General features: G+C 48.6%; 1 protein-coding gene and 1 non-coding gene across 5 annotated transcripts in view; both read right to left on the bottom strand.

The window, feature by feature from the left end:
* The window catches only part of BCAS3 (breast carcinoma amplified sequence 3), an 812,136-nt gene that overhangs the window by 317,401 nt on the left and 467,382 nt on the right, over nt 1–27,353 (bottom strand). The window lies entirely within an intron of this gene.
* Nucleotides 13,288–13,359, bottom strand: TRNAA-UGC. Its single transcript has one exon. It is a non-coding gene; the product is annotated as a tRNA-Ala (tRNA).

Raw genomic sequence — 27,353 nt, forward strand, 5'->3', positions numbered from 1 at the left:
CAGCACCAAGAAGACAGAGCATCACTTGCCCCAGAGTCCCTATCTATACCTTGTAGCTAATAGCCACTGATGGACCTCTGCTCCATATGCTTATCTAATTCCCTCCTGAAGCCATCCATGCTTGTAGCCGCCGCCACTTCCTGTGGCAGTGAATTTCATGTGCCTGTTCCCCCCCCCGCCTCCTTCTCTTTCTGACTGGGGGGCTGCAAAGAGGAGAGTCTCTTGCCAGGGACGGAGCAAGAAGCCGGCAAGGGAGGCTTTCTGTGCGGGGCGAGGAAGGGACGAGGCCGGCCAGAATGGCGCCATTGCCCTAGGCGACAGTCTAAAATTTAACAATAACGGGCCGGCTCTGTCTTCCAGACTGCCTGGGACCTTTTCTTGGGTCCTCCCCTAGATGGCGTCCCAGATGCTCTGAGCTTTCCAGGCATGTGTGTGTGTGTGTGGGGGGGGTGATTTGGATCAGGATCACAGCAGGGAGAAGGGGCTTAGACTCCCCCTCCCCATTTTCAGGAACCGAAACAGCCCCAGGGAGCTGCTACTTCTCCTGGTGGGGGCTGAAAGTGCCTATTCATTTATTTAAAACATTGATTAGCCACTTTTCCTCCTTACGGAGTGTGAGGCAGCTTACAGCATTGATAAAACACATAAAATAAAATATATTAAAAACATAACAAAACAAAGATTTAAAATCACAATTCAGGACTGCTAATAACTTAGCCAAGTGCAGTCCTAAATACAACCATCTTCAGCTTCAGTTGTACCCTGCCTTTCCTCAAAACAGATACAGCTATGCCTCAGTTTCCCTGGTGGAGCAAGCAGCAGCTCCCGGTGGTCATTTCAGGTCAGGAAAATTTTCCTGGGGGGAGGGAGGAGTTGAATACCCCTCTGTTTGCACGCTGCGGTATAGATCTAAATCTGGTCACCACATGCCTGGGAAGCGTGGGGCTACCCAAATGTGTGGGACTCAACTCAGGATGTATTCAGGAAAACGTAATGTGAAGTTCGTCCCCTGAATGTCTGCCTATCCACCTTGCCTTTCCTCCCCTGTCACTGTTGCCTGGGGATGACTGGTCCTCTACTTGCCTGACACAGCTGTGTGTTCTTCTCTTGCCTTGAAAACCCTACGGAGGCAGCTGTGACTTGAGGGCGTTTTCCACCACCACCACCAGCTATGATGGCTAAAGAGAACCCTTCATATTTGGGGGCGATGAGCCTATGACTACCAGTTGCTGAGGCACGGCTCCAGGAGAGAGCTACTGCCTTCAGACCATGTGGGAAGGCTTTCTGGAGGCTTTGGGATGGCCACTGCAGGACACAAGATGGATCTTTTTTTTTTTTTTTTGCAGTCAGCAGAAATTGTGACTGGCCCAAGGACACACAGCAAGCTTCATTGCTGCGTGAAGATTTGAACTCAGGCCTTCAGCACACTATCTTTTGTGCCTTACTGGATTACTTTCTCCAGACAATGCAAAAGGGACTGCATCTCCTGTTCCCCTTCCCCTATATTCCACGCATCTGAGTTTAGTTCGCTCTTATCATAACACGATTACTACCTCCAGCAAGCTAGAGAACAGGAAGGGTCTGCAGGAGATAAATGGCACGAAAACCCTGCATAAAAATGTGTCCGTGTGGATGGGGGGGAACCACACACTTTTACAGACTGCATTGCCCTGCTAAGTAAACAGTTACGTACTCAGGCTGGGAAAGAGTTAACAAGGGGACAAAATTATACACAGTGCGTGTTAAAGGTTAGAGGAATAATCAGTCATTTGAAAAAAACACTACATAAACATTTTTCCGGATGCAATTTTCAGTCCAAGGATACATTTCCCAGTAGAAATCAGCAGCTAAAAAGGAAATCATTTAGTCTCCATAAGTGCCAAATTGTATGCTGATTTTTTCCTGGTCTGGCTCAACTTTCCAAACTGGTGGTTCAGCTTCTGCAATCTTTCACCCAAGGACTATATAAACACATCTTCAGAAGACAGACATAATCCTTGGGTGGGCCAATTTATGTTGGATTATGAAAATACTTAAAATACAAAATCGTATAATCACTGTTGTCTTTTGGGTTTGTGCTGAAGGAGAAGAGAATGGAAGCCTAAGCGGAAGAGATGGATAGGCCCCGCTGCCCTCAAAAACAAATGCACAGAACATTCGGTAGTTCCAGCCCATTTAAAATACTTTTATTTGTTTAGCTGCTTCTGGCCTATAGAATCTGAGGTCACTGCACAGAAAACAATCTTGTTTATTTCTTACAATTTTGCCCTTAGTCAATCTTGCACTCCAAACACGCTGTAGAAATCATTCATAACACACAGCAAAAAAAGAAAGAAAGAAAGAGAGAGAGCGGGGGGAGGGAGGGAGGAAATACACACCAAATGAGATGGCAGCATGAGTGTTTTCAGCTAAAGAGTCATGTCCACCTGCCAGCCCAAACTGGTGATCAAATGAAAACAGGGAGTTCCATAGGAATGGTGCTGCCACGGAGAAGGACCTTGACCTTGCAGCCACCTATGACAGGAGGGGCACTCACAACATAGCCTCACCAGTAAAATACTATCAGCTCCCCAGATGAACTGCAGTGCAATAAAAATAATTTTCAAAGAGTTCTATTTGAGCTTAAGTCTTCAATTGGGGGGGGGGGGGGCGACCCGCAACCATATTGTTCCAGCAAGTCCCTAAACGTAAGTCACAGTAAGCAATTTTAAACTCCAACATGCTTCTTTAAAGCATTTTAGGAAACACGTGAAAAAGCACTATAAAAACAGAATGAAAGGCTTCAACTTTAAAATCAGCAGCAGTAAAAGGCATCTCTTCCCCACTTCAAACGTTTGCTTAAATGTTGTGGGTTTTTTTAAAACACACCATTATTTAAAAAGGTTGGGATGGAACCAGCAGGGAGGGCATCAGCCGGGGGGGGGGGGGGGGAGATGGAGCAGATGTAGGAAGGTTAATTTTTAAATACATTTATTTATTAAAATACTTATACCATGACTCCCCCCCCCACAATAAGCTCAAATAATTGCCCCTCCCTTGGATCCTTCCCTGTGTTCCCCAGTGTCTATATCTCCTGTGGACTTGGCAAACATGTAGCTGCCCAAGGAACATCTGACTGGGCCCGCAGGTTATTGCAATCAGTTGCCAAAACCAGATCTGGAGCTGAATACGGCAGAGGACGGGGATGCCAGTTGGCCGGTCTTCCCACTTCTGGCCACTGGCTGGTTAAAACTTTTTGTCATATAATGGAGGGAATAGGCCGGCCACATGACCACGGAAACGTCTTCGGACAGCGCTGGCTCTTCGGCTTTGAAACGGAGATGAGCACCACAACCCTAGAGTCGGATTCGACTGGCTTTCGAGCAAGGGAACCTTTACCTTTACCTTTAAGGCAAAGAAATACGTAGCATTGTACCTTAAAAACCTTTCCAGCAGACATTTCTTTAAAAAAACCCTTTCATTTGCAGCAGAGGCTGAAAAAGTAACTCACAAGCAGCTTCTCTAAATACTGCCACTGGCTCTAGCTATATTTTTCTGCTTCCCTTTTCTCTCCTGATTCATCTGCAGCCAGAAAGAGAGAGAGGGTGGAGTGAGAACATAAAAAGTACTTTGCAGCAGGCAGGGGTCATTTCGTAGAAAAAGAGGTGCAGGAGCTCATTAGCATAACTCATTAGCATAGCTTATTTGCATATGCCACACCCCCTGACATCACGGGAAGTGTGTCAGAAGGCAGCACCCACCGCTCAGGCTCCACTGGACTGTTCTGGATTGCTAGCTATCGGGGGGGGGGATGTGCAGATCTGTCCTCGCAGAGGAGGGAGAGCTCGTACCTGAATAAAACTTGGTCTTAAAGGTGCCACTGGACTGTTTTGGACTGGGGGGCCGGGGGAGTGGCTGTGCAACTTACCTGGCTGCTTCTTGCTCTGACTGAGAGCTGCTGGGAGCAGGGGGTGGGGCTTATTGCATGTGCCCGCCCCCTGAGCTCTTTACTGCCGGAGCTCCGCTCCTGTGCGCTCCTGCAGGAAATGACCCCTGGCAGCAGGTAAGAGGAGAAAGTTGTTCTTTTTAAAAAAGAACAACACGTGGTCAGATTTCCTATTGCTTTCTCCAAGCCCAGCAGCCAGGGAGCTTCCGTGATGGTCCCTCTAATCACAGGCGTATTAACTGAGAAGGAAATGCCGCTGGATTTAATGGGCCTTACTGCCATATAACCACGCTGATAGGATTTCAGCTTCACACAATATGAAGCTGCCTTATAACGAATCAGACCACTGGGATCTGCTATAATTAAAATGGTTTCTTAAATATATAATGCACACACATTCAACATTTTGTTAAGGGATTAAGCATCTAGCATTAAATGTTTAAAATACATTTTTGAAAACAATTCAGATGCATGATTGGGGGGGGGGAGCTCACATGTACATGGAACACCATTTTTCAAGGAAAAGCTTTGCCTTTATAACCCCCCCCCCCCAGTTCTGCCCTTGGGTCATATGTTCCCCATTCCCTGATTTTACTGGCCCATGTGCATAGATATGCCCCACCTCCTGCTGGATTTGTGCCCTCTGAGAGTGGGCTACCCTAGAAGAGGGGGACGCTCTGCAGGCCAGGCGGTCAGGCTCCTTCGAGGGCTGCTCAACCCAGATGCTTCTGCCTGCCTCCCAATTGTGGGGGTCAGCGGAGTTTCTCACATTCTCTCCCCCTGGTGCTGGAAGAGGGCTCTGAGCCTTTGCAAACGGAAACCCCAGCCACTGGCCAGATCACAGACTCAAGCTGTGTTAAAGCCCCCCACTCCCGGATCCCCAGCCGCGGGTTTCACATCAAGAGGCCAATCAGAGCAGTGGACTGGTCGTCCACCAAGCATGAAGGCAGGATGGCAGACAACGGTTGTGTCTGAGAATGGAGCGCCACTTGGGGCAAAACAGCCTCGAAATCTAACTAAATATTTACGTGTGCCGAATCCCACAAACTCCGCCCTCGCTCCAGTCCAAAACATTGTACAACCCTTTTCTACCAAACCCAGGCTTTGAAAGCCTCCCTGGCAAGCTGTCTTGACAGCCGCAGAACACAAAAAAGCCTACTCCCGCGCCACACAGTTGGACTGAACGAAAGGCAGACGCTCGCCAGAGGAACAATTCACGCCTCTGAAAATATTTTGGCTACTCTCAGTTTGGCTAAAGGTTAGGTAAACACGAGCTTTAAGGAAGAGGGAACAATCCATGCTGTAAGGCAAACAAATGCATTTTTAATTTACTGCTATCCATGCAATATGACACATGCTATCCTTTTGGAAGGCCTCCCCCCCACGCACACACCCCATGTGACATCACAAATGTGCTTTTAGAAGCAAGGGGGACACTTCTTCTTTTCCGCCAGAAGATAAATTCTGGTTTTTCGCTTGCTGTCTGAAAAGTGAAGGGTTTTTATAGGCAACTGCAAAAGCCAGCGTGTAAAAGCCAACAGTATTCTGCCTTCAACACAGAGCATGTGGTGGAAAGGGTGGGGGCCCCCCCTCTGCATTGCCCTCCAATGTATAAAGTTATGTGAAAGAAGACAGCGTAAAGGGCTCCCCCTCTGCCCCCCCCCCGTCTTTAGGGAGTCAAAGAATATATTATAGCGATAAGATCTGGAAAAGTTTGGTTGGAAGTTAAAGAGGTTTTCACATCTGTGTCTACACATCCAAGCCTTGGGAATAATGTGTCTCATGTTCCGTTCACAGAAAAATGTGAGAAAATGTTCCCTCCTTCAGCGCAGCCAAGATAGCCGTTCTGTTCGGGTCTTTGCCTGGCTTAGGAGCTTATGGTTGGGGGATTCAACAAGTAATGTAAACAGCATTTTCAGCTCCATCGCAGGCACCCTTCTGGCTGTCCTAAAATAACAAAGGACAGGAGATGCAAGGTCTGAGGAAGTGCTCTAAAACTGGCTTATTATGGACCGATGTATTTCAATTATAAAGGAGCTTCTTCAAGGGCAAGGGCCGTCCTATGATATTGGCTCACTTTTATCTATAGATGATTTATTCCGGAGAACCTTTCGGTGGGTTCCTGTTCCACAATTTCATAAGGGCATGGTCCAACTTCAAACCAAGAGATACAAATTGCCAAGGCAATTGTGCCACGTTTACTGTGCTGACGGGGACCCAAGAACAGCCAGACTGGGATCTGCGATGGCCACTCTTGAAAGTGCCCTGCGAAGAAGGCCTGCGTCCATCCTAGGTCCCGAACCCACAAATAATCAATGCCACTAAGCTCTAGCCAGAGGAGGGAACTAGCAGGAAAGGGGGACAGCCAGTAAGGGGCCACAACGAGGCTTCGAGGCCCCTCCATAGGATGCCGTCCAGTGGTCCCCCTCGCAGGCAAAGCTGAGAAGCAGATCGAGAGTGTTGTTGGGCAAGCAAATGTCGAATACCTGCCCTATCCTGCTCGCTAGGAAGGAAGGCCATATTTCTTTATTAAAAGATGTATATTCTGCCTTCCCCTTGTGGCTCAAGGTAGTTTATCATTCTGAACTGAAACCATCCATAGTACAATAAGATTCCTTGACTTCCCCCCTTCAGAAAATGCTGGCAGCTATTAAAAGCCCTTGCAAATAAAAGTGCCTCTTGAAAACTTCCAAGAACGGTGGCCTCCTCACCTCCTCGGGGAGACCTTTCCATATCCGGAACCACTACTGAAAAGCAAGAGGCTCTGGTTGAATGCAGCATTGGGGGGTGGGGGCAGAGAAGCGGAAGGTGACAGGTCGAGGACCATAGGAGGGGGGGGGAGAGAGAGAGAGAGAGAGAGAGAGAGAGAGAGAGAGAGAGAGAGAGATGGTCCTCAGTCTTGAAGGAAAAGGTCATGACCACCATTTTTAACTCAGCTTGGAAACAAACTGGCTGTCCGTGCTGCTCTTTTAGAATGCGTGGCAAAGGAGAGAGGAAGGGTGAGTTGTCCCAATCCTTTGTAGCGAACCCAATGCTAATGCTGCCGCCCCACAAAAAGAGAGGACAGTCAAGAAGTACTGCTGCTGTACAGTCATGGTCCCTCCCAAGGCCTCAGCAACTGCCCCATGATGCTAACCCCAGTGGCCAGCCCTGCCAGAGTGGCTCTCTGGCCCCTATGGGAAAAACCACAACCGCTACAAAACGTCTCGGTCAGGTTTGCTCACTTGTTTGACCAACAAGGGGATTCTGAATTTCCTGATCCCTGCATTTCCTCCCTTGACAGAAACTGGGCTTCCCAAACGATGCTCAGCCACATACCGAATGCAAGAGATTGCACACGTGGATAAACAAACGAGGCGGGGGGAGGGGGGGCCACACTGCTCCATCACAGCCAGCTCCCAGAATTCCTTTGACATGAAAGATGCATCGCACAGGACTCAACTGTGATCTTATTTTCTGGCTATGATCCATCAAGGTGTGTGCAGAAGGAGCTACCAAACTCCTTCCCCAACCCATACGCATCGTGTGCATAGGGAAGGGGTGTGTGTGTGTGTGTGTGTATGTATGTGTATGTGTGTGTATGTGAGCCATACTCTGTGTGTTTGTGTGAGCCATACTCTGTGTGTGTAGGTGAGCCAGTTTGGTGTAGTGGTGAAGTGCACGGACTCTAATCTGGGAGAACCGGGTTTGATTCCCCACGCCTCCACTTGCACCTGCTGGATGACCTTGGGCAAGCCATAGTTCTGACAAGAGCTGTCCTTGAAAAAGAGCAGTTTGTGTCAGAGCTCTCTCAGCCCCACCTCCCTCAGACAGGGTGTCTGTTGTGGGGAGGGGAAGAGAAAGGGGTTTGTAAGCCACTCTGAGACTCCCTTGAGTAGTGAAGGATGGGGTATAAATCCAATCTATTCTTCTTCTTCTTCTATGTGTGTGTGTGTTTCATGCCAATCCAGAGTATGGCCACTCCATGGTCCAGCCTTTCCTCCCAAACAGTTCTGGGTGGCCCAGCAACTATGCAACACAGTGGAAAGCCAACTGAAGAGCCATCTACATTTACAGTGGGAGTTACTTTGCGCATGCGGTGGGAAGTGCCGTCAAGTCTCAGCCCACTTGTAGCCACCCCATAGAGTTTCCAAGGCAAGAGAGGCTCAGAGGTGGTTTGCCAATGCCTGCCTTTGCGTAGTGACCCTGGGCTTCCTTGGGGGGGGGGGTCTCCCCTCCAAGTATTTTTAGCATGCCCAGTGATATTTTTGCATTGAACAATAGCCCCTCCCCCTCGTGCCATATCAGAGCGGCATAGATGTGCTGGCTTCTTTTTGAGAAACACCCGCGCCACTTGCCTTGCCTTCTGGAAGCAGTTGCAAACGTATGCCCCCAAAAAGGAAGGGGAGTTTCTTTGGAGAAGGAGAGAATTCTCCAACCTGGATCCCACCCCTAATGCCCCTGGCATCAAACCTCCTCACATCTCCTTTAGCGGCTGTCCACACTCCTGCGGGGACATTTCGTGCAAAGGACTGGCTTCGTTTATTTCAAGATCTTCAGGTCCTTCAGCCCTTATCGCTGGGTGTTCCTTTGCCAGTGGCGCTACTGCTCCCAGCCCCTTCTGGGCCACTGGTCAAGCTGTCCTGTTTGAGAGGGCTCATGACGACTGGCTTTGTGCTGGTGCTTCAGAATATAATCCGGTTTATCGCCTGATGTGTCTCGTAGTTTAAAATTGCTGCATCCCATTTAAGCACGTTTGTAGATTTGCTGTTCAAACCAAACTCTTATCCCTTTGTTCTATCGCCAGCCTCCTTGAGCTTTATGGAAAGGTGGCGCATAACATTTAAAAGAGTGGAAGCAACCAATTAGCACCCTTGTCTCTAGACCCCTAGAAATACAATAGCTGAAGATGCTGCTCTACCTTTTTATTCCACACTCTTGTAAGTCCACAGACTGCGTGCCATTCCACACTCTTGTAAGTCCACAGACTGCAAGGGAACTCTACTTCGGATTGCGCTGTCTCGCCAGACACGGTTGTAGGATCAGGCTTGCAAGGACAGACCCTTCTCATCTTTGGTATGCTCACATCACAAACAGACAGCTTGCCGTTTTTCACTCTATGGTTGGTGCGATTCATTTGTAATCACTGTCCCTGTTACCTTTATAGGACAGTTTGGAGTTTTGTGGTATTCCTTAAGCAAAGTATCACGTACTCCGATCCCCTTCGAAGCCCCAGGGGACTGGCTACGTACAACACAGCAAACAGCAGGTGAAGAATAACTGTCAGCAATATAGATAGATTCAGGAGGGCTCGCCAGGTTGGTCTGAAGCAACAGAGCAAAGTTTGACTCCAGGCGCACCTTGAAGACCAACTAAGTTTAAATCTGGGTATCAGCTTCTGTGTGTGCAACTGGATAAATAACTCGGATCAGTTATTAGAGTCTGTGGTCTATACTACTGTGTATAGTTTGCTGTAAACTGGATCCTGCTATGTAATTTTGCATCGTTTAATGTGTCACGTTAACACTTTCAGTTCTGTTTTTTTTTACAATTTCTGTTTCATTCTACAACCTAAATGCTCCTGCACTGTTCACTGAATGTCCCATCCTGTTGATTGTATTGACTCACTCTAGATAATCTGCCTTAAGACCCACCAAGAAAGGGTGGACTATAAATAAAATGAAATATGAGGAAGAAAAGGGCGGCAGTCCCTTGTGTGAGAGCAGAGGCACTGTGTATACCGGAAGATGTCCCTGCTTTCACCTGGGAATCATATTTATAACACAACCGTTCTAACAGGTGGCAGCAAAGTCCAGTTGCTCTCTCACCATCTGAGCCCCGAGCCTGAATGCAATTTATTACATCTTGAGCCACTCGGTAGCGGAGGAGCATAAATGTCCAGGCGATTCCCGGAGAAAGTCACGCACAAGTTCCACTGTGAATCCAAAACTCTCCCCCTGCCCAAAAACAAAAGCCATAAAGTTGCGAACGTTGGCAAAAGCCAAGCTCAATAAAATAAGCACATCGATATGCACGTCTTTCCAACCGGGAATACCATTAACCCAGAGTCTATAAAGCCTCTTTTCGTTTTTTAATGTACATTGTCAAATCTTTTATATGTCTCCATTTCAAAGAGCTACAGGAGAGGGGAGAGGGAGGGAAGGGGGAAAATTAAATATGCTAACGATATGAGAAGAGAACGGCCGCTGCTTTAAAGAAACATGCCGGGGCACTGCTTTGAGCCGCAAAAGAAAGGATGTTATTTAAAATGGAAGGATTTTTTTTTAGTTGACATATTTTGCGTGCCTTCCTGATTTAAAAAGCTCTGTTATGAAAGGCAGCCATTATTTACAAGTGAAGAAAGAAAAGGGAATTTGCCCCCTTTTCTCCCCCTCCCAAAGACTCACTTCGCCATTGTCCTCTGTATCCATTTCCAGGAAGCCATATTCATTAGGGTTAATCTGCCTCCTAAATGAATAAACAAAGGGCTCCTCTGTCACCACCGAGGGCCAGGTGAGCAGATATAATCTCCCAGCAGAGAGAGCCATCCCGACCAAACCAGGCGGCAGGAAATTACCTGCTGCCGTCCCACACCTGTGACTGCTCCAAGAGTAGCTCGGAGATGCTGAGGAGGTGACCAAAAATCAAGCCCATTTCATTGGTTAAGAGAGGGAGAGAAAGAGAACGGACACCAGCTAACGAGCACACTGTGGATCGTCTCTCATCACGTTCAGAGGAGACTTCCGGAGATGGATGTTCCTCTGATGATCTCATTTTACTGGCAGCAAAAACCCTCTGTGGTGTGATGATTTCCAACGAAATGATTTTGTCCAGCCAGAGCGTTCTTATCCCAATCTTCCTCCAAGGTCCACAGGGTTGCCCCTCCTCCATCTTATCTTCACAACAACCCTGCGAGGTGGGTTAGGCTGACTGTGGGTGACGAGGCCCAGCATCGCCCGGTCAGCTTCATGGCCCAGTGAGGATTTGAACCTGGGTCTTCCCCAGCCTGGCTCTCACGATAAAACCTGGGCAGGGAACCTGCGGGGTTTGATCCCCACAGACTATGGTAGGGAGCTATTTGGGAACTGTGTGAGCTCAGGCCCATTTAGGGTTGCCAACCTCCAGGTGACACCTGGAGCTCTCTCACTATGACAATTGATCTCCAGGCAACCAAGATAAGTTCCTCGGGACAAAGTGGCTGCTTTGGAGCGTGGACTCTGTGGCATTGTACCCTGCTGAGGTTTCTCTTGGGTTGCCAGATCCTCCCTGGCCACCGTTGGGGGACGGGGGGGGGGAGCGTTGCCAGATCCAGGTTGGGAAACTCGTGGAGCTTTGGGGATGGAGCCCGGGGAGGACAGGGACCTCAGTGGGGTAACAGTGCCACAGAGTCCACCCTACAAAGCAGCCGTTTGCTTCAGGGGAACTGATCTCTGTAGTCTGGAGATGAGCTGTAATTCCAGGGGATCCCCAGGTCCCTCCCCTCCCCAAACCCCACCCTCCACCCCCAAAATCTCCAGGTGTTTCCCAACCCAGAGTTGGCAACCATAGGCCCACAGACGGGAATCAAGCGTGGCCTGATTTGTGTAGGATTTGTCTTGCAGTTGCTACAAGGTGCTGAGTCAGGGCTCACAGATTCTTCACCAAAAGAGCAGGACTCTGGAGGGGGCAGAAATCACTCTTTGCCTATGAAACTATCACCCCTCCTACTTTCCCAGCAAGAACTTTGCTAAGACTGGGGTGGGGGGCGGGAGACAGGTAGCCCTTTTACTGAGCTCTATTGGGAACAAATTGAGCGGTGGCTCAAGTGGTTAAGACGCTGAACTGCAGACCGGAAGGTCCGTAGCTCAGCAGTTCGAGACCCAAGTGCCGCATGGCGGAATGAGCTCCCTTCTCTGGTCCCAGCTCCTGCCAACCTAGCAGTTCGAAAGTAAGAAATTGCAAGTAGATAAATAGGTACCACTTCAGGGGGAAGGTAACAGTGTTCCATGCACCTTGGCGTCTAGTCATGCCGGCCACATGACCACGGAAACTGTCTTCGGACAGCGCTGGCTCTTTGGCTTAGAAACGGAGATGAGCACCGCAACCCTAGAATCGGATTCAACTGGCTTTCGAGCAAGGGAAACCTTTACCTTTACCTACTGGGAACGAATGCCCAAATGGCTTTCATTAGGTGTCAGGAGCTCTGTAAAATGTCCCCAAAACTATCAGTTCTGTCTTAGGGTCCTGCAACATCAGCCTCTGTGACTGGCTAAGAGAATGAAGGCCCCTGATTGGCTGGGCTTGGTAGACATCCTCAGAGGCCAGCCGTCAGCCCTTTCCTTGCCATTTGATTTTGGCACTTTGCTTTTTGCCAGTGGCTTTTTGTGCTTTGGGGCCCAGTTCAAGCTGCTGACTTCAGGGGCCCAACACCAGAGGAGAAGACCTCCTCCAAGCCTAGATTCAGACACGTCTCCCTGCACGAGCAAAGTCAGTGAGAGACTGGTGGTGGGATGCCTCTTGGCCCAGGCTGCTTATAGATAACCTGGAGCTGCCCTCGCCCAGGCAAGTGCGCTCCCGATTGCGATGCTCGGACTTTCCAGCTTTCCCCGGGGTCCCAGCAGCAGGCCCCAGGGACCTCGGAGTGGAGTGAGCACCCCCTTCAGGTCTCCGTTTGGGTGTGGTCCTTGCGACCAGCAGCCTGTCTAGTGTGGTTGAAGGCCTTTCTATCTGACGAGATCCCAAAGTTTACAGTAGGAGATGTGGCGCTGTTAGCTGGGGATCGGACCTGTGGGGATCTGTCAGGGTCAGTGTTCTCTCCCCTGCCAGAAGGACTGTCTCTCTTCAAAGGACCCTGTGTCAGACTGCCCAGCCCCTTAGCACTGCTCTCCCTTGGAGGCTTGCAGGCATCCAACTATACTGCAGCTGCAGTCATACAGAACGTGTGGCCAGAAGATGCAAGGCACACATCTGCTCATGTATCCATTAGGAGGAGGAGGAGGAGGAGGAGGAAGGAAGAGGAGGAGGAAGAAGAGGAGGTGGAGGAGGTTGGATTTATAACCCACCCTTCACTTGGAGTCTCAGAGCAGCTGACAAACTCCTTTCCCTTCCCCTCCCCACACCCTGTGAGGTAGGTGGGGCTGAGAGAACTGCTCTTTCAAGGATAGCTCTGACAGAACTATGGCTTGCCCAAGGTCACCCAGCAACTCCAAGTGGAGCAGTGGGGAATCAAACCCGGTTCTCCCAGATGAGAGTCCGCACACTTAACCATACACCAAACATACATGAAGCCACTGAATTGGATCAAGGGTCTATCAAGCTCCTCAGTAATGTCTATTCGGACTGGCAGAGGATCTCTGGGGACTCAGGCAGAGGTCTTTCACATCACCTACCTGATCTCTATTAACTGGAGAGGCCAAGGATTGAACCTGGGACCTTCTGCATGCAAAGCAGATGCTCTACCACTGAGCCACGGCCCCCCAGCATTTGAGGATGGCTGTTAAAAGTAGCAAATATCGTTTCTATTATTGCTTCGGCAGCTTCTCTGTATTGTGGCTGTAAAATGTGACTCTACATTTTTATTACTGTCATTTCAGTTGTGCAGTTCAAGTGCTACCTTTGTGTCTTTTTGTTAGTCTTCTGAGCCTCCGCAGGTGGGGGGAAAGTGGGATACAAGAGCTTGAGTAGATACAAAAGTATAAACCAATAGCAACCAGTAAGCAAAGTTGTTGCTTACATTAAAGAAAATGGCAAGCACAAGTGGCACGTAAATTTGTCTATACCCATCAACACCGGGTATCATTTCACTGTTACCTCTAGGGCTGCCGGGGGTCCCCGGCCACTGGGAAGGGGACATGGATGGTAGGGTTGCCAGATCCAGGCTGGGAAACTCCTGGAGCTTTGGGGGGGCCTGGGGAGGACGGGGACCTCAGTGGGGGGTCCAGTGCCCTATAGAGTCCACCCCCCAAAGCATCCATTCTCTCCAGAGGAACTAGTCTCTGTAGTCTGGAGATGAGCTGTAATTCCCGGGGATCCCCAGACTCCCAGCACACCTTCTCCCAAGTACAGAGAAGAGGAGAGGGGAACTGCTCCGTCTGAGCAGGCACGCAATACGTCAAACAGCAGGAAATCCTGAACACTACGATCTCTCCGAAACCACGCCTGTAGCCTGTGCAGAGCTACAGCAAGCCACCCTGAAGCCGCAATGATTCTGGGATTTAGAACTGTGTGTGCGTATCTTTGAACATCTAAGAGTGTGAGTGTGGTGGTGGGGGCGGGATCCGTGGGCCAGCAAAGAGCAGGAGAGCCTATCTGGTTTGCCCTTCATGCAGTTTTCATCGGCCTACCCCTGTGGCACGGCTGATTATTTAATGTCTCCAATAGGTGTTAAAAAGTTTCTCTCCCGCCACATGGGGAATGTATTATGAAACAGGAAGAGGCAAGTGGCTGCAGTTAGAAGCACAAAGGTGAGATAATGGCCTTCCGCATCGCCGAACTGTCAGGGCCGCTTAACATAACGCCGGGCGGCTCGAGACTCCCGAGCCCGGCTCTCCTCTTGAAATATATATAGAATGTTAAAGTAAATGACAAACACAGGAGTTGTCACCTTTCTGGGAGCCACAATCCCCACCGTCACCTCCAAGCATATGCTCTGCTGCAGTAATTATTGGAAGCATCAGAATTTATTTGGTTCGGGGTGAGCTTTTCGGCGCAATCAAGCTTCTCCTGGAGCGTACCACTTCAGTGTGTGGGTGGGAGAACTGCGTGTTGGAATGTTCTCCTTGACACCCTAATTTTCTATGTGCAGGGAGGCTTTTTTTTCTTATAGTGAAGCGCCCCAAAATACACCCCCTAAAGCCTCTCTATCTACAGACGTTCCCAAGATCCAAACTCAGTGTGAGAAGCAGCTCAAATGAAAAAGCTGTCTTATTCTTAGTTATACATTATTTACCTGAAGACGTGTGCATGCACACAAAAGCCTATACCCAGAATCAGGGCTATTTTTGGGCAGGAACACACAGGAACGGCGTTCCGGCTGGCTTCCAAGTTGGCCACGCCCAGCAGGAACTCATTAGCATAATAGGCCACACCCAACAGCAGAAACTCATTAGGATTGGCTACATTAGGGGTGTGTGGCCTAACATGCAAAGGAGTTCTTGCTACAAAAAAGGCTCTGGGTTTTGGCAACAAACAAGGTAAACAGAATAAGAAGCAAAAGGTGGGTGTGGCTGGATGAGCACACTTCTGGTAACATGGGGGTGTGGCCTAATATGCCAATGAGCTGTGCTGTCAGGGGTGTGGCCTAATATTAGGGTTGCCAACTCACTTTTTGCCGGGAGTGGGGGGCTCCCAGCTGGTGTCCTCTTTGTGCACAAAGAGTTTCCCCCTCAAATGGCGTCGCCCCGCCCCCAGCGTGCGACGTCACTTCCGGGTGATGCACGCGCGGGGGTGGGGTTTCCCCCGGACCCCGATTCTGCTGGAGCGGGAATCGGGGCTCGAAACCGGGGGGAATTCCGCCCCCGGGGGGATTTGGGACCCCTACCTAATATGCTAATAAGTTTCTGCTGTTGGGTGTGGCCTATTATGCTAATGAGTTCCTGCTGGGCTTTTTCCACACAAAAAGCCCTGCCCAGAATTAAACCTTGTTATCATAAAGGTGCCCCACTGGACTCAAACTTTGTTTTATTAAGTTAATTTATAGCTTACTTTTCTTGCAGATAGTTTCAGAGGGGCTCTCTAAAGGTGCTACTGGACATAAGGCTCAAGGCGGATTACAAAATACTAAAAAAAATACTAAAATCAGACCGCACAAGCCATTCAATAAACAATGCAATAAAGCTAGGATTACTCGTACTTTTTGGAGACAGCTGAAGACATTCCATTTTCTTCCTTGTGTAATGGGATATGCAGATTAGTCCCGAAAAGTGAAGAGGTGAACCTCAAAAAGCACTGAACAAAACAGTTTACTCCAAGGAGTTTAGGTAGTGCACACTGTCCCCTTCCCAATTTACCATCACAGCACCCCTGCGAGATTGGTTGGACTAAGCGACGGAGCTGGCCCAAGGTCACGCAGTGAGCTCCATGGCACAGCAAGGCCTTGAACCTGGGTATATCTGATCATGATCGGACACTCTAACCACTACACCACATAGGCTCTCAGTATTTATTACCGAAAACATTCCAAGATATCATGCATGGCACATCTTGAGTGTTACAGAGGCAAACGGTTGACCATTTTATTGTCCTCAACAGAATTGCTAGACTGCCGCAGTAAAGAAACAAACCAAATCAATAGAGGCTCCAAGTAAACCTGAAGTCCCAGCCTGCAGAGGAGGCTGCCTGCTACGATTTCTGTAAGACAGAGTAATTGCTTTATTTTGATCAACCTTTGATGGGGACGCAAGCCATTTTGTCCCATCTCTGCACTGTGTGCAATGGGGTTATCCAGTTGCTCTTAATACAGACCCAGTAGAATTATTCACTTTTGGGAGGAGGGTATCCACTGCAACTCTGCATGAGTCACTACTCTTCTTCTGCAGCTAAATTTATTTATTTGTTTGTTTTATTAGATTTTTATCCCGCCCTCCCCGCGAACAGGCAGCACTATCTGAAAACAGATGATTTTTACAGAAAGCCTCTTTCAAATGTGTTAGTAAAGTTGACCTCTAGTGAGAATTTGGGGGGGGGGGACCTGTACCACAACTCATAGCATAGAACAGGGTTCCCAATCCTTTTCGACCTGTGTGCACCTTTGGAATTCTGACATGAGGTGGTGGGCACAATCACAAAATGGCTGCTACGGGAGGTGGAGCCAGCCACAACATGGCTCCCTCAAGAGGCGGAGCCATACACATACAGAAACCCAAGTGCAGAGGAGAAGGAGTTTTTATACACACACACACACTGGAAAAGAGGGGAGGGAGAAAAACTAACACTGCTGGCAGCTATCACTGAAACATTATTTTAATCTGCACAGCAAGCAGATCTCCAACGACCCATTAGAAGCCCTACTGGTAGGGTTGCTAGATCCCTACCTGGCAATCAGCTGGGTGGGGGGAGAAGTTCTGTGCCCGGGAATTTCGCATGCCCGGCGCGATGAAGTCACCCGGAAGTGATGTCATCGCACTGAGCACATTATCAAGGGACGCTCTAGCGTTAGGCCTTAAAACTCTATGGTACCATAGAGTTTTAAGGTTGAATGCTAGAGCGTTCCCCAACGACATGCCCGGTACGATGACATCACCTTCAGGTGACGTCATCGCACCAGGCAGGTCGGCCCATTTCAGGCACTTTGGGGGCAGGGTTCCCCCTGGCGGCCAGATCCAGGCTAGCGGGTTGGGGGCCCCTAGAGCGGGCAACCCCCCCCCCAGGGGGACCTGACAGCCCTACCTACTGTGTAAGAAACCCCACCTGGCCCACCCACCTTCTAAAATCCCTAGGCAGGAATCAGGAAAGGCACCATAGCACCAATGGTCGCCATAACAGGGACCCAGGGCCTAGAGCCATGACATGCAACCATCAACAGCTTTTTGATTCAGAGTTGCATTTTCCATAACTGGTACAGCCCAAACTTTGCAATAAAATCTTGAGTTGGCAGCACATCATTTCTAATTTAAGTCACTTTTCTTTGCATCAAACTTTTAAAATTGTGTTTTTCGGCCTCTCCCCTTCAGCCCTGCACAGAAGATGACGCTTGCTGCAGCATTGGTTTAAAAATAACGGAAATTGAAAGATGAAATGTAAATGATTTAAATGCGCGCATATGTTCTGTTGTAAAATGCATCATGCAGATGCAGGGGAGGTTTATTTTTCTACTCGTGTTTTAGACTCAAATCAAAGGGGAAATGGCTCACTTAAGAGATGGTGAATTTTTTATCTGTGTTTTAAAGGCAAAAATGTAGTTCTCTGTGTTTTACAATATGCTGTATTTGAAAACAAAAAGGGAAATGGATAAGAAATAGAACGCTGGAATGCACTCGGCCGGGGGCGGGATTTCTTTCCATGTTCTAAGTTATTTTTGAATTGGTGTCACTTGAGTTAGAAGACAAGGCCTGGGACCCAAGCTAGGGCTCAGCTCTTTGTTTTCATTCTTCACTCTTGGGGTCACAGCCAATCGTCCCCAAATATACAAAACATAGGCAGTTTTTCCTTTAACTTATGCTCCTTCATAATCCGCTACATCAGGGCAGGGCCTACATTGCCCCCTCCCACCATAGGGTTGCCAAGTATTACCTCGATTCGGAGTGGGGGATTCCCAGGTCGCTCCTGGAGTGTGCGCGCGCAAAGCGCGCAACGCCACATCCACGTCACACGGAAGTGACGCGATCATGCAGGGCACGCTGGGGGCGGGGCCATGACCATCTGAGGGAAAACCATAGAGTTTTCCTGGTGATGTGCACATCAGGGTGGAGCTCCCCCTGGGGCCCGATCCAGCGGCGGATCCACGTCACACAGAAGTGACGCGATCATGCAGGGCACGCTGGGGGCTATGGTGGTAGCTACTGTCCAAACAATAGGGTTCCCAGGTCCTACCTTGCTCCCAGAAGGGGGGCTCTAGGCTGTGACATCATTGTGTTGCTGACATCGGGGTGTGTGTGTGTGTGTGTGTGATGCTCTAGTTTTTGGGCAAAACTCTATGGGGGTTTTTTGCCCTCAAAACTGTACAGTTTGCCCAATCACCTCCTTACAGCAGCATCGTGATGACAGCACTTCTGGGTGACGTCACTGTGACAGGGACATCACACAACAACATCCCTGTTTGGGGATGGGGCTTCTCCCGCTGGCCGGCTGGGCCAGTGGCGGATTGGAGCCCTGAAGACCTGCCAGACGATATGTTTTAAAAATCTGCAAAGCCAATCTCTAATGGGCAATCAAAAGCCTTGCTAGGAAAAAGCCCTAGGTGGTCTCACCTACTTTCTAGAAACATGAGACGGGCCCCAGGAAAGGTGTTGGGCAGGCACCAAGGCACCCACAGGAATGATGGAGATCCCTGCACGACATGAACACGAGGGCGAGCTGCCCTACAGTTTTTCAACTTTCTTCTGTCTACACAACTCAAATTTATTTATTTATTTATTTATTTCATTAAAATTTATATCCCGCTCAAACCCCCTTCCAGGGGTTTCTGAGCGGCTTACAGAAACCCCTGTAATCTAATCTAATCACCATTTATTTCCCTAACTAGGGCCACATATGTAGGGGTGGGACTACCTACCAGCACCCCTATAGTAGTGGTTGGAGTTGTTTCTCGGCTCGGGTCTCCAGGTCTTCTTCCGTGTTGTTATTATTGGTAGTCTCTCTGGCGGGGGGTCGGCTCGGCACTCAGATGGCAGATCTCATTTTTCCCTGAGGCGCGCGACTCACGCCTTCCTCCGGCCCAGCAACGTCCTTACGGCTCCGTTGCGCCAGCATTCGACGTCATCACGCACCTTTTTTCTTGACGGCAGTCACTCGGTGTTGCTCGGCAGTCGCTCGGTGTTCACCTCTTGGCCACCAGGGATCGCCCCTCTGGTCGCATTTTGCCTGCTCGTCTGCCGTCTCCGTTGCTGCCGCCTTGCCATACTGGAGCCGATGTCTTGCTTCCGTCTCCGCCTCCGCCATTGCTGCGGCCGCCGCCGTTGTTCCAACCACCACACTAGGCAGGGTGCCCCCAACCCATTTATCTACTTGCAATTAAGTCGCTTTCGAACTGCTGGGTAGGCGGGAGCTGGGGCAAGGGTCGAGAGCTCACCTCGACCACGGTGGTACTCGAACAGCCATAGTGGCTGCTCGGATGATGTTACTAAGCAGGCGTTTAACTGCCTGCGCCACCGCCCCCTCCGCCAAATTAAGCAGAGCAAAGGATGAAATATTGTCTGCTCAAGGTATTGGGGGTCTAAAGGGCGCCAGCATGGTAAACCTGTCATTTAACAGCATAATCTGTTGATGCAGCAGTTATGAAGATCTTAATTACTCAGAGCCATGGATGCATGAACAAATGATGCTGTCTCAAATGAGAGTTTCAACTTACTGGGGTCATTTAAAACACATTGTCTTACACAGCCTATGTTTCATCCCCCTAATCAGTGCCATTTCGGTTGCACAGACACCAATAGTCTAACTGTAAAACCCTCAAATTAAAACAAAACAATATACTACTAAGTTTTCAGAGATCTATGGAACCCTTTTGGACTGAACTCTGGAATTAATTACTAGAAAGGGTCATATCTAGCACCATTCCATTGGAAGAAACAAAGTTCTTCCTGCCCGCCCCTCCTGTGACCCCTGAAAAGGTATTGTTGGAGGATCTCTACAGACAAAAACCTATGTGGGTATGGGGGAACAGGAACCAGGCAAGATGGCTCCTCCTCTTCCCTTTGGGGAACAACAGTAACCAGATACCACTGTTATCTGGATACTAACTGGGGCAGAACCATCTAACTTTCTTATAGCTAGTCTGGTTCTGGAGTAAAGTTGTTGTCCCTAGCCATTCAAGGGTAGTATCAGGTCTTAACCTAGGGATCAGAAGAATGAATGTTGTTGTTGTTGTTGTTGACATTATATCGCAGGAAACATGAAAAGCCCAAATAATAAACATAAAACTAATAAACCTAAAGCTCAAACAAATCATTAGGTCAGTGCAAGCTGGACTGAAACTTGATGCTACCTCCAGGGACCCAAAAGGGGCATTTCCCTGCGGGCTGATACAGACAGTTGGCCACCCAAGCATTAAACAACAGTTCACCACTAGAGTTCCCAGCCAGGGTTGGGAAATACCTGGAGATTTGCAGGTGGACCCTGGGGAGGGTGGGGTTTGGGGAGCGGAGGGACCCCAGCAGAGTAAAATGCCATAGAGTCCACCGTCCACAGCAGCCATTTCCTCCAGGGGAACTGATCTCTGTAGTCTGGAGACCAGTTGTGATTTCAGGAGATTTTGGGGTCCCATCTGGAGGCTGGCAGCCCTAGCCACAGGAAGGAGGAGAAGGAGATTGGATTTATACCTCCCCTCACTACCAGAAGGAGTCCCAGAACAATTTACAATCTCCTTTCCCTTCCCCTCCCCACAACAGACACCCTGTTAGGTAGGTGGGGCTGAGAGAGCTCTCCTGAGAACGGCCCTTGAGAGAACAGCTCTGAGAGAAATTGTGACTGACCCAAGGTCACAACAGCAGCTGCATGTTGAGGAGTGGGGAATCAAACCCAGTCCTCCCAGATTAGAATCTGTGCTCCTAACCACTACATCAAACTGGCTCTCCTAACCACTACACCAACTGACAGTTAATAATAAAGGGAACGATGCTTCCGAGCATATGCAGAGTGGCAGTGTTGCTCTGTCCTTCTGCATGTGGGGCTCAGGTTTCCAGTTCAGAGAGTCTGACTATCCAAATCCATTAAAAAAAAAAAAAAGCACAGAAACCTCCTAAGGATGCCAAATGGCCATATGAATGTTTGAGAGATGTCTATAACAGTAAAGGGTGGTGGTCAGATTTGGGGACACCTTGGAAGCTGCACAGGAGCTGGAAGCTCTTTTATCTTGAGTACAATGAATATTGCATTCCTACTGGAGCTCTACTGGGAAGCCTGGCTTATGCACGGCTCTGTGAAGGAAGATCGGGGTGTCAGATCTAATTAGAATCAGCACTTTCCACCTCTCTTGATCTCAAACTCTATCTGTGCAAGACGATTAACAATGGCTGTAATCAAACAAAACAAAAGGGGGGGGGGGGGGAAAGAGCAGGCCGACCTCAGAAACGAGACCAACCTTGTCCTTTCTTCTGCACCAGCAGGCCTACGTATGGCGTCTCCCTGTGCATTTGTATTAACTGTTTTTTCACAGTCAAATGAAAACCATTTGTGATCGTGGGTATTTGCTGCATGTTCCGAGCGCGACTGTTTTTCACTTGGCAGGATGATTAGAGGAGCAGTTGGAAGTCTGGGAGTAAACAGGCAGCGCGAGACATTCCGAGGCTTCTATTACTATCGTGTCAGTCTTATGGAAGCATGGAGCGCTTTTCCAGATTACGGCATCTGCGGAGGAATCTCCAAATTTGCCCAGGCTTTCTTTTTAGGTGGAACTATGCATCTACCTGCAACTGTGTGCCACCTGCAGGCATAAAGACACAGAATTTGTTTGTGCTACTTTTTATCATAACTCTCTTGATTTTCCACAAAATATTTCTGTATTTTGCAAAGTCTACTCAAGATGAAATTTCAGCCACGACTAACTGATGCTAATTCCCATGAGGCATTCAAACCCAACTCTTCTCAAGCGGTTGGGAGACGGAATTGAAGTGGCCAGTTTCTGTGACTGAGAGCCATCCAGTCTTCTAGACTGTTGGCTCCGGGGACAGCGGTCTATGGTTCTTCAGAGCTCAACTCCCCTTGTTTGGTGTAGTGGTTAAGTGTGCAGACTCTAATCTGGGAGAACTGGGTTTGATTCCCCACTCCTCCACTTGCAGCTGCTGGATGACCTTGGGCAAGCCATAATTCTGCCACAGCTGTTCTTGAAAAAGAGCAGTTTCTGTCAGAGCTCTCTCAGCCCCACCTACCTCACAGGGTGTCTGTTGTGTGGAGGGGAAGGGAAAGGAGTTTGTAAGCCGCTCTGAGACTCCTTTGGGTAGTGAAGGGTGGGGTATAAATCCAATCTCTTCTCTTCTTCTTCTTCTTGTTCTCATTGCAGTAGGGAGATTTGACTCTCGGAAGCTCAGACCCTGAAAATCTGGTATTAGCCAAATTGCCTTGAATGATCAATTAGTCTAGGGGAGGTTATGATTATTAATTGGCAATAGGCAAATTAGGATTCACACCAATGTATACAGAAGTCCCACCTTTGCTGTAAGTATCAGAACAGACACAGAGACTGTATTCAGTAAAATATAATGTCTTTTTACTGAAGGATATGTATCATTCAAACAATACACAAACACACACACATTTATACTTATTCTCAGAAATAAAGATAGATCCTTAACACAATTGCATTAGCAGGACATTCGTTGGTTGGGCAATATTTACCTGTCCTCATTGATTGAGCAGTTCCAATGGAAGAGTGGAGGGGTTTAGAAATAGAAGATGGGGAACACGTGCTGTGAACCGGCAAAACCACGTCGACTCTAGCTGCAGATTTAGAGTTTAAAGATGGAGGTAGGGTATATGGATAGCAAGCTGGACATAAGAGGGTTAAAGCTTCAATAGGGGTCGTGGAGAGGGTAAGAGAGAGACCATGTGGTCGGTCAGCATCTTTTATAACGTGGGGGGGGGGGCTGGCTAGGCTGGCCACGTCCCCCTGTGACACCTTCTGTTAGTCTGTCCCATAAAACATACTATTGGCTGGCTGGAAGAGGGGAGGGGGACTAAGGAGTGGCCAATATTGAGAGCTAGAAACTTAGACTGAGGACTGGCACCTGGATGAAGGATGATTGAATCATAAGTCTAGGGATATTGTCTCTTGATGGTCCTAGCCGGCTTGCTGATGGGTGAGCGATTAGTTGCTAAGCAACCATGAATAGAGTCTCTTGATTAGATTTCTAGGTAGCTGGAAGAGGGGGGAAAGGGGTTGCCTACATGTGCTGGAAGAAACTCCTAATGGTGTCTGGAGTTCTCTGTCCTCATGTTTTCCATGGCATGGCATCTGAGGCTTTGTGCAGGCTTATGGAACTGCTTCATCTCACAGCAGGTGAGATGTCTGGTGACTCTGGACTATTACTGTGGCAGCAACGCTAAAGGAAGGTGTCCCTCTTTCAGGTGTGCAGTCTCAACAGGTATTCCCAGGTCTCCATGTTGTACAGTCCCTTTGCACAGTTCATATTTTTCATAAAAACACATTGATAGGCTTGCATGGCAACACTGGTTGGTCTCCAAGGTGCTGGGGGACTCAAATCTTGCTCTTCTTTAAAGACTGAAATATACTGGGTTCGACACGCAAGTAGTGATCAGCTCATACTTTATTGTGAATTAGCTCAAACTGAGGACAACTCTAGCAGGACCGCAGCCCTGCTTAAATCCGTGCACAACACAACACCACACCCCACACACACCCACTACTCGTGATAGGCTATTTAACAGTGCGGCTCCTAGTCTATAGGTTCCTTCCAGGATCCAAGCTATCTATTGTTCTGGGTTTCAAGCTTGGTCAGTCCATGCCAGGTCCTGGACACAACAAGGACCAACATGGCTACCCTCCGAAACTGATGCAAAGAAGACTCCGAGTTCTTGAGCATACAATCCCTTGAGATGTACGAAGCTCCCTCAAGCAACACAGGGAGTGGGGAACCAGCACCTGATCTTCTGGGATTCAAGCTCAAGCCCACCAAGGAACAAATTTTGATTCCAGTGGCACCTTTAAGACCAACAAAGGTTTATTCAAGGTATGAGCTTTTGTGTGCACACGAAAGCTCATACCTTAAATAAACCTTTGTTCGTCTTAAAGGTGCCACTGGAATCTAAATTTGTTCTACTGCTTCAGACCAATATGGCTGACTATTTTATGTATGTATTTATTTTATCAGATTTCTACCCCGCCCTTCCAGCCGGAGCCCAGGGATCTACCCCTGGGAACAGTTTTGGTACAAAGAATTCAGTGCTTCCCAGTGCTAAAAAAGGGTAAGGTCACTTTAGGAGGCCCAACTTCTGCGAGAGGCCTGGTCTTCTTGGTGACAGCCCAGACAGAACTCGGCGATGCCCTTCCTTCAGTGACTTGCCTGCCCCCCCCCCACAAGCATTTTTGCAAAGAGGCAAAACCCCTTTTGTTTTGTCCCTTTAGTAAGTAGCACACATTGGTTTGTTACCTGGGCCTTATTTTTACCTGCCCTTTGTGGGGGGTTTTTGGTTCCTCTGACTTTATGTTTATAAATAATTTTATAGTTTATAATACTTATATGGTTTTCTAGGTGGTACTGCTTTAAAATATTCATTTTGTAAATAAAATAAATGAAAATAAAACATCCTCTGGCAAGTTTCGAGCTCATGCACTGTTCGGTTTAAGATGGGATTTGGTTTCCAGAGCAAATGTAATCTAAATGGGTGGACAGGCATGTACTGAGATTCAGAGTTGGGAAGCTTCCAGTTTAACTGGACCATCGCCCAGGGAGACAATCTGATCTCTTGTAAAGATCCATAGCAGATTGGGCTTACCTCGTGCGTTTCTAATAAAATGTGTAGCATCGCTAATATAAAAGCTTCGCCGCGGAATTATCGTCCAATCTTCGGCCTTCCTTCCTATCCATCAAACTGAACCAGAGGTACCCACAAAAGCAACATTACACCATGGAAGAGAAAAACCACAAAAGGACAAGGGAATTTGCGGTTCCAGTTTATACACCGTGAAGCAGACTTTCTGATATCTGGAAGAAGGCAGATCTTTTCAGAAATGCAGAGTAAGTCGGATAATACCTTTGATGAGTTGCACTTGGAAAGCCATTGTGGCTGAAGTGCTGAGCTAACGTCTGGGAGACCTGAGTTTGATTTCCCACTGCGCCATGGAAGCTTGCTGGGTGACCTGGGGCCGATCACAAACTCTCAGTCTAACTTACCTCACAAGGTTCTTGTGTGTAGAAAATGATGGAGGAGGAGGAGGAGACTTGGATTTATATCCCGCCCTTCCCTACCCAAAGGAGTCTCAGAGCGGCTTACAATCTCCTTCCCTTCCTCTCCCTACAACAGACACCCGGTGAGGTAGGTGGGGCCGAGAGAGCTCTGGGAGAACTTGTACTGGTGCAGCCCTCCCAGGAGGCAGGGGCTGGGGTTCAGCATGGCAGGTCACGGGCAAGAGAGAGAGGAACCAGGGTCCAGTCCAAAAGTCTGGGGTTCCAGAGAGCAGGTATGCCAAGTCCAGTCTAGGGTCAAGAGATTCAGGCAGCAAGTCCAAGTCCAGTCCAGGAGTTCCAGAAAAGCCAATAGTCAAGTCCAGTCCAAGGGTCAAGGTTCCAGCGGTCCAGTAACAGCAAGTTCAGTGGTTCACTAGCAATGTGTACTTGTTGCATCCATGAAACTGCTGTTTTCCCCAGCTGATTTTACAGCCAAGGCTTAACAAACTACACTCCCAGCAAATTCCCTGGCAGTCATCCTGAAACTACTCATTCGTCTCTTCAATTGACAACCCCACCCTTCACTACCCACAGGAGTCTCAGAGCGGCTTACAAACTCCTTTCCCTTCCCCTCCCCACAACAGACACTCTGTGAGGTAGGTGGGGCTGAAAGAGCTCTTGACAGAAACTGCTCTTTTTCAAGACCAGCTCTTATCAGAACTACGGCTTGCCCAAGGTCATCCAGCCAGGTGCAAGTGGAGGAGTGGGGAATCAAACCTGGTTCTCCCAGATTAGAGTCCGCACACTTAACCACTACCAGGGGCCGGGGGCTCTGCAACCTACCTGGCTGCTTCTTGCTCTGACTGAGGACTGCTGGAAGCAGGGGGTGGGGCTTGTTGCATGTGCCCGCCCCCTGGGCTCTTTACTGCCAGAGCTCTGCTCCTGTGCGCTCCTGCAGGAAATGACCCCTGACCACTACACCAAACTGGAGGAAGGTGGAACATAAATGAATTAAACAGACAAGTACATAAACAGTAACCGCATTCCTGACTAGGTGAATGAGGGGAGTGAATTACCAGGTGGGAAGCCTTTTTGAGACCCTGAAGCTGCCTTCCGGTGAGCCAGACCATTGGGCCTTCCAGCTCCGAGCTGTCTACGGTGACCAGCGGTGGCTCTTTGGGACCTCAGGTGGCTCTTTGGGACCTCTGACAACACCTGAGACTGTTGAACTGGAGTTGCCGAGGGAAGGCCTGCACTGCTAAGCCACAAAAGCTCCTTGGGAAATTATGTGAGCCACTAAGCGCCATCTCCATCACAAGGCAAGCTACTAATCTCCCGTGCCTTTGCCACCCCACTGGGCATCTCTGCAGTGCTTTCCTACGGACTGCTGTGATAACCTACGCAAAGCCGTTTGAGCACCCGACGCTATTATCGATGCAAAGTCCTGCTGTCGTTGTTCAAAGCTGAGAAAAAATGGGGGGGGGGGAGAAACTCAACCCAAGATATACCTGCGAACCAAGCGGGTCAAGCTAACACTATATAATATAAAAAATACAAATGTTTTTTAAGGTGTACACATGTTAAAACATGTTATGATTAAAAGAAAAAGTCTAAATTTCAGACGTTTAAAGGCTTTTCAAATACAAATACACTTTTTAACTTAGGACCAAATGCGTTTCGGCCCCTTCGGGCCTTCCTCAGTGGTCACTATTCTCTATATTACACTGACACACATCCAAAATACACGTATAAAAGGTTTTTTTGTGTGTGTGTGTGTGTGTGTGTGTATCCAGATGTTGTTTCCTTATATGTTTTTAGTTATGCTACTAGCTTATATGTTGGGTCATAGATATAGCCATGCCAATTCTTCAAATTATTCTGGTATCAGAGATTTCACTGGTCTGGATGTGTGTCACCTCCATCAAAGGTAATGATATAAGGAAACAACATCTGGGTGCGTGTGTGTGTGT

This window comes from Gekko japonicus, unplaced genomic scaffold, assembly GCF_001447785.1.
Source record: "Gekko japonicus isolate JY-2015 unplaced genomic scaffold, Gekko_japonicus_V1.1 scaffold348, whole genome shotgun sequence".
In the NCBI taxonomy this organism is placed as follows: Eukaryota; Metazoa; Chordata; class Lepidosauria; order Squamata; family Gekkonidae; genus Gekko; species Gekko japonicus.